The sequence below is a fragment of the Ambystoma mexicanum genome, chromosome 5q (genome assembly GCF_040938575.1).
Source record: "Ambystoma mexicanum isolate Mex_15411 chromosome 5q, UKY_AmexF1_1, whole genome shotgun sequence".
Taxonomy (NCBI): Eukaryota; Metazoa; Chordata; class Amphibia; order Caudata; family Ambystomatidae; genus Ambystoma; species Ambystoma mexicanum.
In genome coordinates this window covers 456188892-456203344 of record NC_090933.1, presented here as the reverse complement: position 1 = coordinate 456203344, position 14453 = coordinate 456188892, and positions in this window count along the sequence as shown.

The window sequence follows — 14453 nt, the reverse complement described above, 5'->3', positions numbered from 1 at the left end:
AGGGGGTGCTGGAAAGGATTGAGGAGGTAGTACTTTAGGTTTAATTAATCCCTGTATACTCGTGGATATGGGAAAGGGAGTGGTCCTGGAAGGTCACCAGACCAGCAAAGGCAATGTGTGACTGGGAATGGTGCAAACAGGCCTTCACCATTTGGTGGCAGAGAGTGGAATTGCCACAGGTTGTTGGTGAACCACTGAAGAGTAGGCTTGGTGCACATGAAAATTGCAGTTGACCTGAGAGTGTCTGGGGAGTAGGCAATCACCCTTCCAGAGCCTGCATAGGCCTACACAGTAGCAGCAGAGGCCTACTCTGGTCAATTGGGCTTTCACCTTGTCCCAACGAAGGCCTCTGCAGAATCAGGGCTTTGCTCTTGAACCAGTCATGAATACCTGACTCTAACCAATGCAAACCTCTGCAGCAGCAGCAACATGAGCCTGCTTTCTGTACTCTCTGGCCTCAGGATAGGCTCCCACCACAGCAGCTGACAACTACTGTTGGACAGGCTGGGAATTCTCCATTGCTCAAGCACAGACGTCTGCAGTTCCTGATGCAGAGGCCAGTAACCAGGAAAGTGAACCATAATCCCTAGCTTCTTACCTTGATGTCCTAGAAATTCAATCCTCAGTAAGTTGACTGCCTCTTACTGCAGTTTATTATAAAAGTATTTGTGGACCACTGCCATGGTTGGCCACAATGTGGAACAGGAATCCTACAGTTCCCTCCCATTCTATAGCATGTGCTGCCTCTATAGCTGATAGTCTTTCGATAACGTCTGATTAGACACATACAGCTGTGGGAACAGTCAAACTGGTTGTGGGGTGATGGCTGTGGGTGCCTGAATTGGCACTAATCTCGGGGCGACTTACACAAAGTCCCTATGTTGTCTATGAAGAGTCTGCTTCAAGGGAGTGGAGGTATCGTCTACCAACACCACAATGTCTCTATCACTCTGCACTTATCTCTGTTTGGGCCATTGTGACAATATCCATAGTCCTGATGGTGGTGGTAGAGTCCTCCCCGCTGTGATTGGACAACAGGTGTTTTTGGATGGGTGGAGGCCTAGGGCTCAATGTTGAGTATATCTGCTGGATTTGAGTACCATCGAGGATCATACTCTTCACTCGTCTGCGACAGGATTACTTTGCCCATCCTCTCCACCATCTATATCACTGGGAATGTCATCACTGACCCCTTTGAGTGAGAACAAACTGGCACTGTATTTGGCATACCTGGAACTTGTGATCATTGGTCCCCACTTATACCTGCATCACATCCGTAAACACTGCCTATCTTCCACTATTAGGAACATTGCCAGAGTAACATAAATTCATAGGACGCAAGATGTCCTTCTGTGGCTTTTGGAATGTCTTAGTACAGACAGTGAAGTTGAATAAGCATATTTTTATATTGTTTGTGCATTATATTGTCTGTGCTTATATTCAATGATTTTCAAAATTATGAAACTGAATTGCTTGAATGTCTTCATTTTCTTCCTTCCTATGTGTGCCCAGAGCCATGGTACAGGCAAGTGATGTGTGTCCAGAGCCATGGTCACAAGCAATTGATTTGCTAAATTATCCATTCCCTCTCCCTTCCCCACAGCTCTGTTTCATCCACTCAACTGTACACATTTTTGAGGTCATGGTGTTCAGTGGAGTCTGTGGGGCCTGGGCTTTCTACATTCCTGTTGAACGGTCAACAATGGGGAGGGGATGCATGTTGCAGATATGTCTGAACCACATCATGTAAGGAGGGTATGTATTGGAAGAATAAGTGATAACCTCATTTCTATTCACAGACAGCCTCAATTTGACTGCTCTATCCTCAACCCACAGTGAGGATGCACACATTTTACTGAATCAGTATGGGCCTGGCATGAGGACTACTGAAAAGATACCCAGGGGCTGTTGGGTATTTTGTGGATATTTGGGGCTTTGCAGTATTTTCTTACCGCCAAAATACCTTTGGCAATAATCACTCTCTGTATTCATATTGGGTCACACATGACAATAATACATTGCATTATTTCAGAATTCAGACCTATTTAGATGATGTGCGCGGTAGTTTGCGTGGTTGGTTGGTATAGTGGTTGGTTTATTTGTGGCCCCAATATCCAACATCCCTTGTTTTTTATCTAGATTGTTCTTGATCACTAGAGAGACCTCAGGCCTACATTTTAGGGATGCCACATTTTCAGTGTTAGTGTTGTGTGCCACCATGGGCTATTGTGGTATTTTTGTGGTAATTTCCACTACCTTATATACGGTAGGGAACTATGTCCAGAGAGTCTCTCTTCCCGTTGACTCATGTACCTCCAACAGGCTATGCTACAAACAGTCACTCACAACTGTCCATACTGAATAGAATCATGCACACATCTGTTTTAAAATGACAATTGCACTGTTTAAAAATCTACCCACGTTTAAACCTTTTCCCATGCAAAATGAAAGAGAGAAATAATACACACTAGCTATCTGTTTTCAAATATTTTTGTATTATAGAAATTTCTTTTAAACACAGTTTAACTTTTTTTACAGAAATAAATGAAATGGTACAACATTATTTGTGATAAAATGAACAGAGAGCTACGAGAATATATTCAATTGGTAACATTAAATATGCTGATAAGAGACTGAGACTCCCTCGAATACACTGACTGAACAGTTTCGCACACTTTTGCACAGCTCCCACTCGCTTCTGTAATTACCTTATCTGTTCAGCATGAGTTTACTCCGGCTATTCTCTTTCTGAATTTGGCTCCCTTGAAAATCAACCCCAGTGAGAACAAGCGTCTGCCGTTCTCAAACCGAGGTTATTGCCTGGAACTCTCAGCTTTTGCAGCAGGAATGCCCCAGCCAGGAAACAGATCCTTCTCCCAGCTCTGCAAGATCTCCATTGTTCTCCCCCTCCCCTCCAGCTTCTCCAGCAAAGTTCTAATCACAGCCTCTAGCATGATACTTGCTATGACGCTGCTCCAATCAGAATCAATCATGTCATCTCCTCCCTCACTACACAATGGCTCACTTCTACAGTGGCAATTGTAACAAACAGATTTCCTGTTCCTTCGAGCTCTTTGCTTCCTGTAGTTATGTGGACAGAGCAGCAGAGAAAAAAAAATGAATGTGCGTTTAAAAGTTCACTTTCAGAGTAGGCCTAATTCTGCAGTGGAGACACATTTTTATCAGTGGGTTATGTTAAATGAAGTTTTATTAGTCAGGTTAGTTATTAATAAGGTTAGTTATTAATTTTCAAATGTGTCTCTTGCAACATAGGCATTTCAGGTGAAAAATAGTGTGCATTTTGAATGTGCACATGTGTGCTTTTAACTGTAAAAATAGATTTGCATCTTATATGTAAAAATCGTTTTTGACTGAATAGCCTGTCTTTACTTACATGCCCATGTTACTCTGGCAACACATATAGCAATGCACCACACCCATGTGGTGGTGCTGCATCAAAAAAAAAATGCTACCTGTGCAGTAGTGCTGTACTCTGTGCTGTAACACTCCAAATATCCTTACATTCCCTCCTTTTGTTTTTAGAACTTGGCTACGATCCAAGCCAATTCCTAAAAACAACTTGTTCTTTTTTTTCTTTTAAAATGCATGTGTATTGGGATATCTTTCTCTTCCTGACGTAGCTACTAAAATCAGTAACATTTTCATTTTTACTGATAGCACAATCAACCATCCACCCATGATTAGCACCAGGACAGCCAAACCCAATATTGAGCGTTCCCCCCAGGTTCCCCAATTAAATCTTTCCACTTCTTTTATCCCCAGATTACTAATTTTAATATTGTTTTTTCTCAAATTCATTTTTATAACATGTCTTTCTTTGTGATTCAATAAATATTCCACAACCGGATCTATTGGAAAAGTATCCCTTTGAAAAAAATCGATATTTTCCACTTGGCTTTCCCAAACATCATTTGTTACATGAAACAATGTTAACCCCCCAATTGACACAATTGTATCCTTTGGAACCTGTAAATAAAAAACATTATATTTCACCTGTTTAACCACGTATGTTCCATGGTTTAAATGTACTACCGTCATGTTCTTTATCTTTAAACAGGTGCTGACCAACCATTTACCTCTGACCATCTTAGCCTGTGCCAGTTCTTCACTCCCCATATTGCTAATAATCACATGACATCCTTCTGATATACTTGGGTCAGATTTCAAACCACAAATAGCATCTGTGGCATCAGGAACAAACGGCTTACCTGGACACATATAATTGTGTTCTTTAAATTTGACACATGTTTCCAGGTTTGGTATTAAATAAACTTCAGGTTCCCATGACTGAAATGCCACCACTTCTGGAGTCTTAATCTTAATAAATTTGTCCTCTTGCCAAAATCCCACATTGTGTACCCACTTCGTTTGATAAATAAGTTCAGGAGCTACATATGGGATGCATAGCAAAAATTCGATCTCTAGTCTTTCCAAGTCCACGTATAACGGCATTGCATTACCCATTTCAAATGCAATTTTTACCTGTATTATATCAATTTCCCTCCTGGTCAATCATTTCTATCATTTGACCAATAATATCTTGCGAAACAAAATACAAGGGGATATGTCCTTGAATCAATTGTGAAACTGCAGTTTGAACTTCTCTCATATAATTCGTTAATAGTCTATCAACAGGACTCATTATGTTCAATATTTCATTTAAAGTTCTGTCATGCTTAAGTATTATTTTAGTCGCCCGTTGCATCACATCTGCTTGTTCATTTAGAATGATTGCAGTTTCATTTATGAATCTTACTTGTTCATCCAGTCCCCCTCTAATCCCATCTAATGTTTTTTGTATTATTTCTAGGTCAATACTCAGTTGTTGCGCTTTAGTACTCAGTGTTCCTACCGAAATAGAATTGGCTGTTGATATTGTGGTACCTATTATGGCTCCAACTATAGACATTACCAATTATATCGCGAGCATCACCGCTCCTCTCTTTCCTCTCCTCTTCTTAATGTCTGCTGAATTCACAAATGTTTTCTCCAACTGCATTAATATATCTCTTATTGACTACTTAGTGTCCTCTTTTCTTATTTCCAGCCACTCTTTAGTCTGTTCAATCTTAATTCCGGTATTGTTCAAATGTTTTTCAATCAAAATCTCAGGATTCAATGGTATGTAGATATTTTGGAAAATCATCCTTCTATCACTCATGATGAATCCTGGTGCCTCTTCCACCGCGATACCAGATGCTGGTCCAGGTTCAATGACAACCCGTGCTTCTGAATTCTTGAAGATCCCTCCAAATATCATCATCATTAACCATATCATCGGTATCATCTTCAATGCTGATCGCTTTGCAGCCTTGGTCTTCACCCCTCTTTGGGGCTTTCCCGGAATCCGTCCACGTGGGCTCCAGGACTCTATGTCTCCCGTGACCTCTGGTATAAATAGTTAATGTTCTAAACCAAAATAGAAAAGAAACAGATTAAGTATATTGCACAATACTAACTTCACCCTTTTTCCAAAAATAAAACATGCTTGGTAAAAACATTTCGTATTTTTTTTTCCTGAAATTAAACACATGTTAAAAAGAAAACAAGCATATATAAAACAGCATTCAATATTTAATACATTTTCTCTCTGCACACCAACCATGAGCTTCCATTATATTTATTTATTTATTTATTTATTTATTTATTTATTTATTTACTTATTTTGTATTATATATTTTTACATATATTACAGTGTTTGTGTGCCATTATAACAATCAACTTTTTAACTTCTCTGTCACTGCCTCCTGATTGTATCCATTTATTTTCTCTTTTTGTCTTCAAGGGACTTTATGTTGTATTTTGTGCATCAGTGGGTAGTAGCCCCAGGGCTTTCTGTTTCTACATGCTCAAGCCGCCTGATCTCGTGTCTGGGATGGCATGGCTTGATCTGATTTACATGGACAAACTGCTCTATCGCCGTTTCACCTTCATTTTTCAAAATTTTATAAACCACAGGAGAGACCTTATCTATAATTCGAAATGGCCCCTGCCAGGCTGCTAGAAATTTAGAATTTTTCTGTTTACTTTTTCCAAAATGAAACTTGTACACCTGATCCCCTACACTGTATTCCTTTACTGATGTCTTTTTATCATAATAAGACTTTGCACTGTCAGCAGCTCTTTCCAGATTTCTCTGCACAAAAGCAAATGCATGTTGCAAATGCCTCCTCAGTTCATCAATATATTCATGAACTGTGGATGCACTCACAAGTGTTTGCTCATGTGTTCTGTATAGTAGGTGTTGTGGTAACACCATTTTCCTACCTGTCAAGACCTCATGGGGGCTAACACCTGTTGCTTTGGCAGGAGTTGATCTGATTGCCATCAAAACCAACGGTAAACGTAAATCCCAGCTGGAACCTGCTTCTGCCACAAATTTCTTTAAAATATCCACAACAGACCTATTGCTTCGTTCAACTCCACCTGAAGAGGCCGCCCGATATGCAATATGTAGTTTTCTTTTCACACCCAGTATTTGCCATACCTTACTCATTAGAATACTTGTGAAATGACTTCTTCTGTCTGACTCAATTCTTTGTGGCAACCCAAACCTTGAGAACACATGGTTCACCAGCAATGTGGCTGCTGTTTGCGCACTACAATCTGGTGCAGGAATGCATTCAATCCACTTTGACATCAAACATACCACACTCAAAATATAACGGTTTCCTCTGCTCGACCTTTTTAAAGGCCCTGCATAGTCTATTTGCAAATCTGACCATGGAAGAGTTAGGCCTCTTTTCATTAATGGGGCTCAATGCATTGGTGAAGCAGGTTTAAATTGGGCGCATACTAGACATCCTCTAGTATATAATTCCACATCTTGGGACATATGTGGCCAATAAGCATAATCTTTTAGTATTTCTAATGTTTTTTGTGAACCTCTATGGCCTGCAGTTATGGCATCATGTGCATGGTGTAGCATTAGCCCTCTGAATGAAAGGGGTACCACCCACTGTATCTGTCCTATTATGGACTCTCTAACCATGAGTCCAGCCTGTAGTCTAATTCGTTTTTTATTCTTTAATAGCACCCTCAATTCCTCTTTTCCCACACAATCATCTTCTGTTAAAGGATTTTGTTCAGGATCTATCCAATGGTTATAATAGATTCCCAAAATTCGATCATTCTTTTGTGCCTCAATCAAATCTTGGTCTGGAGTGTTGTAACTCCATTGTACCACTGATTGTTCTGTCTCCTTTGGTGCTTTAGAACGTGTCACTGCATCAATCTGTATTTCACCCAGTAAATGTTCAATAGGTAGCAATTCTCCCATCACAGCCCCAATTTTAGCCAGGAGGTCTGCCTTATCATTCCCCTCTTTATCCTCTCCTGAAGTTTTTAAATGCCCACAAATTTTTCTCCAGTATATTGTCAAATTATTTTCTGACACTAATTTGTCTATGGCTTGTATCATTTTTCCATGCTTAAGTGGCTTTTTGTTGTATGTAATCATGCCTCTCGCTTTCCAGCCAGGTAGATATTCCACAAAGCTGTTTCGTGCATAGAATCAGTCACCAGGACAATTTCACTGAATTTATTATCAATTGCAGTAGCAATTGCTTTAAAAATGGCTGCCAATTCTGCTACTTGACTGCTCCTAGCTTCAATTCGCATCCCTATGCTGGGGATACCTTCACATTTCAATCAGACATTTCCTATTCCTGACACTAATTGCTTATTACTGTCACTTTCAATGTGAAAAGCACAACCATCGACATATACAGTTGGCAAGTCCTTGCATGTTTTTTCATCAAAAGCTTTGTGTAGTGATTGTTCAAACTCCTGTAAATTAGGTTCTATTTCCATTTCGTTTGATGCTTGTTCAGCTGCACAGTCTTGTTAATCTGCTAAACTTTGAGCAATTTTGCTCTTTTTATTTTGGCCATATCTCACTTCTACAGGAAAACCTTGTAATGCTAGCGTCCATGAAGTGATTCTGGACTGCACTATATTACCTGACCTAATTCTTTTACTCTCTAAGAATTGCAAACGTTGATGATTTGTTTCAATAATCAGCTTTTCTCCCTGAACAATAGGGCGGAAATGTTGTAGCGCCCACACAGTGGTTAATAGGGCCTTTTCACATTCATTGAATTTCATTTCAACTTGGGAAAATGCTTTACTTGCATAGGCAATGGTTTTGTGATTCACATCATGTTTTTGTGATAACACTGCTGACATACAATGTTCAGAGAAACCTATTTCTATAAAGAAATCCCATTCCTTTATGGGGTATGCTAAACATAGTGCCTTTACAAGACATTCCTTCAATTTGGCTACTGCCTCAGACTGCTCTTTCTCCCATTTCCAGGGCATATTTAGTTTTAGCAGTTTAGTCAATGGTTGAGTGATTTCAGCATAATTTTCAATGAACTTTCTGTTATAGCCTGTCATTCCTAATAAACTTTTCACCCATTTCACATTTTTAGGGTCTTTTAGTTTTTGTATGGCCTCTATTTTCTTCTTTTGTGGATTTAGTCCATGTTCAGTTACTTCATGGCCTAGAAAATTCACTTTTGGTGCCTGCTTTCTACAATAGGCCAAGCACATGCCTCATTTCATCAAAATGGTTTTTTAAGCTTTCATTTTTAATCAGGACATCATCCACATAAACTATGGTTCCTCTTTCCGCTGCATCAGGCATGGCCTTCCTCAAAAATATTCCAAATTCACTCCCACTATTAACGTACCCGAACGGAGTTCTAACCCATGCGTATTGAGTCCTGTCAAATGTAAAGGAAAATAAATTCTGTATCTCCTCTGCCAATGGCACGCACCAATGTCCAGAGGTGAGATCTAATGTGGTAAACACTTTTGAACCAGGTACCTGAGCTAGGCCCTGATCAATGAATGGCAGTGGCCATCTGGACACTGGAACTCTTTTATTTAACTCCCTCAAATCTGCACAAAGCCGCCATTGACCATTTGGCTTTAACATACCTAAAATGGGCGTGTTGGATGTGCTATGGATAGGCCTGATGATTCCTCGTGATTCTAAATTTTTAATAATCTCTGCCAATGATTCTAAACATGCCAGCGGTAGTCTATACTGGCGTACAAATACTGGACTTCTGCTACACCCTTCCGGAAGTGTGGCCACATGTAAATTAGTTAACCCGCAATCATAGGCATCTTTTGCAAATACATCTTTAAATTCCATAAATATCTTCCTAAATTCGTTTCTATCCTCATCGTTGTCACACGCATCCGCTAAGGAGATCTGCTCTTCTACCATTTTGGAAAATTCTGCTAGTGGAATCTCGGCGCTTTCCTCTAGCTGTGTGGCTGTGTCTCTTTGTAAAGCTGCCACTTTTAAATGTTTTGTCATGTCAGCTTCCATTTCAATGGGCTGATTTTCCATTTCATTTTCACTTAAATCAAATGTTATACAACTCTCTTGATAACAGCACACTGTCTCACTTGAACCACAAGGGTACACAGAATGAATTCTAAATATTCCATTGGGCTGAGAGTCCAGGTATTCTGGCAACTCACCCTTGGCATCTACATACTTTTCAGGGATATTTCCAATCACCATGTTATTTAGATCTGCAGTATAATGTGATTTTTGTATGGCCATTCCTAATGGGGAGTTTTCCTCTAAGTGAATATCTTGACAACCCTTATTATTTACCTTATTTAATTCTTACAGGCCCTTCACCAATATCTACCAATGGAATGTATTCATAATCCAGGCCTTGCTGTTTTATGGATTCATTCAGGCACACAAATGCATCAGTGTCTTTCATCTGCTGTCCATTTTTGCATTTCAGTGTTATTGCAAATTGTTTTGTAAATCCAGGAATAATAGTATCTTTCCTCATTTGTAGTTCGATTGCATAAGGAACCAGTTGTGCACAATGATAAGCCCTTCTTTTGTCTTCAAATTCAGGTGCCGGCCCACCTATGCGTGACCATATTTTTTGATTAAGGAAATCTAACACCATACACATTCTGTGCATGATGTCATTGCCCATGTAAAAATCATTTTGTGCTCCACTCACTATCCATACATTATGGTAAATTGCTTTCTGCCCAATGCTAATTTTAAGCATGCATCTGCCTGCAATTCGGTTTTCAAAGTCTGGACTGTCCAACCCAGAAACATATTGGTTTGTAATCCTAAATTTCGGGATTTCCTCCCTCTCCATTATTTTTTGCAACAATTTCTCATTAATGAAGCTCCTCTCCTGTTCAAGCGCTAAAGTGGCTTTTATTGTTTTAAAACAGTCATTTATACCAACATGAACCCATGGTTGCTCATCTTCCATGTGTATTTCAGCAAGAGTGGTAATGTGTTTTTCTGAATCTGCTTTAGGAGTAATATTTTGTTTGCATATCTTTTCTTTTAAATAAAAACGTAATGTGTGCTCATCTATGGCGGTCTGCCAATTTTTCCTTGGGTCCAAGTATATTTGTAGAGGTAGTTTTTCATTGTCGCTCTGCATTTTGTCTTGACACATTAATATAACAGTGACACTAGGTATGCAACTATTCTGGAGATATACCTCCACAGCATCATTTGTTTTGGCAACGGTGTGACATTCATTTATGTTGCTGTTTTGTGACTTTAGTTTCTTGGGTCTCAATGGTTTTTTGGTTAAGGACCACATCACTCCATTCACCCCATCTATGAGAGGAGACAATCTTTTCAGGCAATCTGTCCCCATCAGAAATGGAATTTCACAAATATATGTGATCAACACCTCTTGTTTCATTCTATGCTTTCCTATTTTTATGTCAACCTCAGTTACAGCTATGATGGGCACCTCCTCCCCATTAAAGTTATGCACTGGACCTTGATTTTCCTTCACTGTGATCTGATTCTGTGGGGATCTCCCTTCATTGATACTCTTTACCAGCTCCTTGGACATAATTGTGGCCTGTGCGCCAGTGTCAATCATTGCAAATGTTTGGCATTTTTCTTCTACAGTGATGGGAGCATAATACCTGTCCTCAACTTCCTCTAATACACATAAGAAGTGTGAATTCTTACTGATTTCAGGACTCACTTTTCTCAGGCCTTTTTCACTTTTGGCTAAGCACATTGGTAAATGGAAAGACATGTTTCCCTCCTTTTTACCCATTTCTGTGCAAGAGACTTTATTCATTTCTCCATGTTCAGAGGTTTTTTGGAGTGTGGCCACTGTTCGCCTATCCATCCAGGTATCATCAGAGGCCATATTACAACCCTCCAACTGAACATGTGTAACAACATCATTCAGCAATCTGTCATTGTTTAATTCTGTGCATTTGTGATGATTTAGTGTGGTACCAGCCCTTTCAGCCTCTTCAAAAATATGTGGCTGAAATAATTCTTCAGGTGTTTGGCATGTACCCTCCTTTGGACTATTTCCTTTTTCTGCCTGTGTTTGGTCATTGTTTTGACTGCCCAGGGAAGAAACCATAGCATCCCCACTTACTCCCTGTTTGCTGGTATTCCCCATGCATGAGTCATTTTTCTTAAATCTGTCTCCTTGTTCTCTTGGAGTTTCAGGTTTTCTTATTTCATTTGTACAAATCTCCAATGTTTGATTTAGCTCTAGGTTAAACCGTACCTCTCTTTTAGAAGTATTTTCACTTTCTGTTACATGTTTATTTACTGGTATTTTCACTTTTAAATCATTAGACATCTCAGAGTCATTATGCAAAATTTCATCAGAGCAATCTGTCTTTTCGGCACTGTAGGTACCATGAGTACTTAGTCACTTTTCAGAAGAAGCCCCCCGGTCATTGCCATGGCCATCAGCCCCCTCCTTTGATGACTGTTTTTGTGCTGTACAAAGCTTGCCTATTTGTTCAGCTAACATTTTCACTTGGGCCTCAAGGTACTGGAACCTTTCCATCTCTCTAGAATCCTCCCTCTGTGGCCTAGATCGATATTGCTTGCTTTCTCCCTGATTGGATCTATTCTGATGCCTCTCAGGTGAGTGATTTCTATTGGGATAGTTTCTGAACTCTTGATTCATTTGTGGAGGGGAGCGGGGTGCACCCATCCTTTGGTTGTAGTCCCCTGGTGGGGAATCATTGTACTGACGTGGAGTGTAATTCATGTTCCGTCTCATGTCCTGTCTCTCATGATATGGGTACTGACCCCTATGTTGATTCCCATTATCAGCAAATCGATCCACATATCGGGGTCTATCCTGATTACCATATATCATGGTGTTGGGATCACATTTTCTCTGTGTCCCCAATGTCTGGTAGGGACCATCATTTCTTTGATCTTGATTTTGTCTCTGATTATAGTTCATACCTGACATATCAGGCCGATAGCCTGCCCGGGGCCTATCTCCTAAATACCTAGGACTGATGTAGCTCTCCCTATTACTAGGATCATGTGATTGAAACATTGGTGCAGAGTGTGATGACCTTTGTTGATTAACCCTTTGTTCAGGTGCCGTATTATTTTTACCTGGACTTTGAGCAGACTCAAGGGACATTTTGGCTGACCTGATTTCCATCACTGTTGCTGAGGGTTCTTTAGATTTAGGTCTAGTATCTTTCATTTTATCACTTTCTCTACCCTGACAATAGAGTACCTCATATAGTTTTGTGCTTTGATGCGCAATCCACTCAAGGGACTTGTCACGATCAAATTCACAAACCAATTGGGATATGATGTCTTTCTGTAGCCCATAGAAGTAGGCGGTTTTAAATACATCAGAATTGGGGTCAAAAGATACATCAAAGCGAGAAAATGCTCTTTTTAAGACTTGTAAAAACTGGCGAGGGGATGTATTAGGCCCAGCAGTAAGTGTGTAAGCAACTTTCTTTGCCTCCTGTAATGACTGGAAAGGAGAAAAATGACACCTAATTTATTTTTCAAATTCCACCCATGTCATATTCTGCTGTTCATTTAATCCCCTTATGATGCTGGCCGTCGGAGCATCTAAAGTTAAATGAAAATATTGTCTGTACTGTTCCGTAGGTATCTGGAGTGCTTTAAAAATGTCATGAACCGCTTCTAAGTGATCCTCAATGCAGCATTCCCCTCCTTTTTTAAATGGTTTGATCAGAGCTTTAATAGATTTCATTATTTTTATGGGGCTACTTGTTGCAATGCATGGAATTGCACTACTTGGTGACTCAATCCTGGTTCCAGGTGTATGGGATTGGTGGCTGCCCCCAATGGGAGTATCAAATCCCCCAAGGGCGCTGCAACCAAGTTCAGTCACCGGCCCAGTCACTGGAGCACTAGCTCTTTGGGCAGAACTAGAATTCACCTCCACTCCATTGAATGTAGTACCCTGCCGCCTCTCCTGGGACCTGGGAATGCACATTTGCTGTTCTAAGTCCTTGCACTTTTTAAGGAGCCTGAGTGCTTCATTTTGCAGATAGTTGTTTTCATCACTCATTGTATTTATTACCTCCTGCATGTCGCACATTTGCATTTGGCATTCATTGAATTCTTTGTTTCTCTTGTCTCTTTCTTGAATCATTTTAACCATTTCTTGCTCTGCACCTTGGAGATCACTTTCTTTTTCAAAATGTTCTTTTTGTAAAATCTGCATTTCTCAAACAATCTCATCTTTATCCTGTCTAATGTGATCCACTAAGGCTTTTAAGTGTACCAATTTTTGCTCACTGTCTTCATACTGTTTCTTGCTTTTGGACAACTGAATATCAAAATCTCTGCATTTTAATTGCATGTCTTTCTGACATCCTTCTAATTCTGTCCTCTTTTTTACTTGCCCCATCTAAGTCAGTCTTTAACCTGTTAGCTGGGTATCATTTTCTTGCATTCGCAGGCACCCATTCAAAATAAACCATGTTTTGGCGCATAGCCGTATTAAACAGTCGTTCTCTCCACTTTTATCGGCTGCATTCAATAACCTTGTAAGGCAGACCTGAATTATGCTGCTTTCTGCAAAAATATTGTCTAGTTTTTCTTTCTGCACCTCACCCTGAATGCGGTCATGCCATTCTGAGGTACTGTTCGATGACCACGTCCCATGTGCAAACAACTTTGCCTCTAAATATTGCACTAAGTCTGAGAATGTGGTTTCCCTTTGTGACATTCTGAAATTCGTTTTTGGTGACACACTGTTATTATGAAATGGGTTCCCTTTAATGTACAGATGGCAGTGTGAGACACACTTGCCACGCCCAGTAGGTGCTCTATGATTACTTTCCCGGCCTGCAACGCACCATAAATATGTAGTGTATTTTGTATAGATTTGGGGCCTAGCGGTATTTTCTTACCGCCAAAATGAAAATAATTCAGTAATAATTACTCTTTGCATTCAGATTAGATTTGGTATATAGTACTACAGTATACATACATTATTTCAGCACACTGATACATTTAGTGGTATACATTGTGTTGGTATGCGTTATTGGTGGTATTTATGGTAAGCATAATTCCTTTGTTTTATATGTGGCCGCAATATCCAGAACCCCTTATTTTTCCTTAGTTTGTTCGT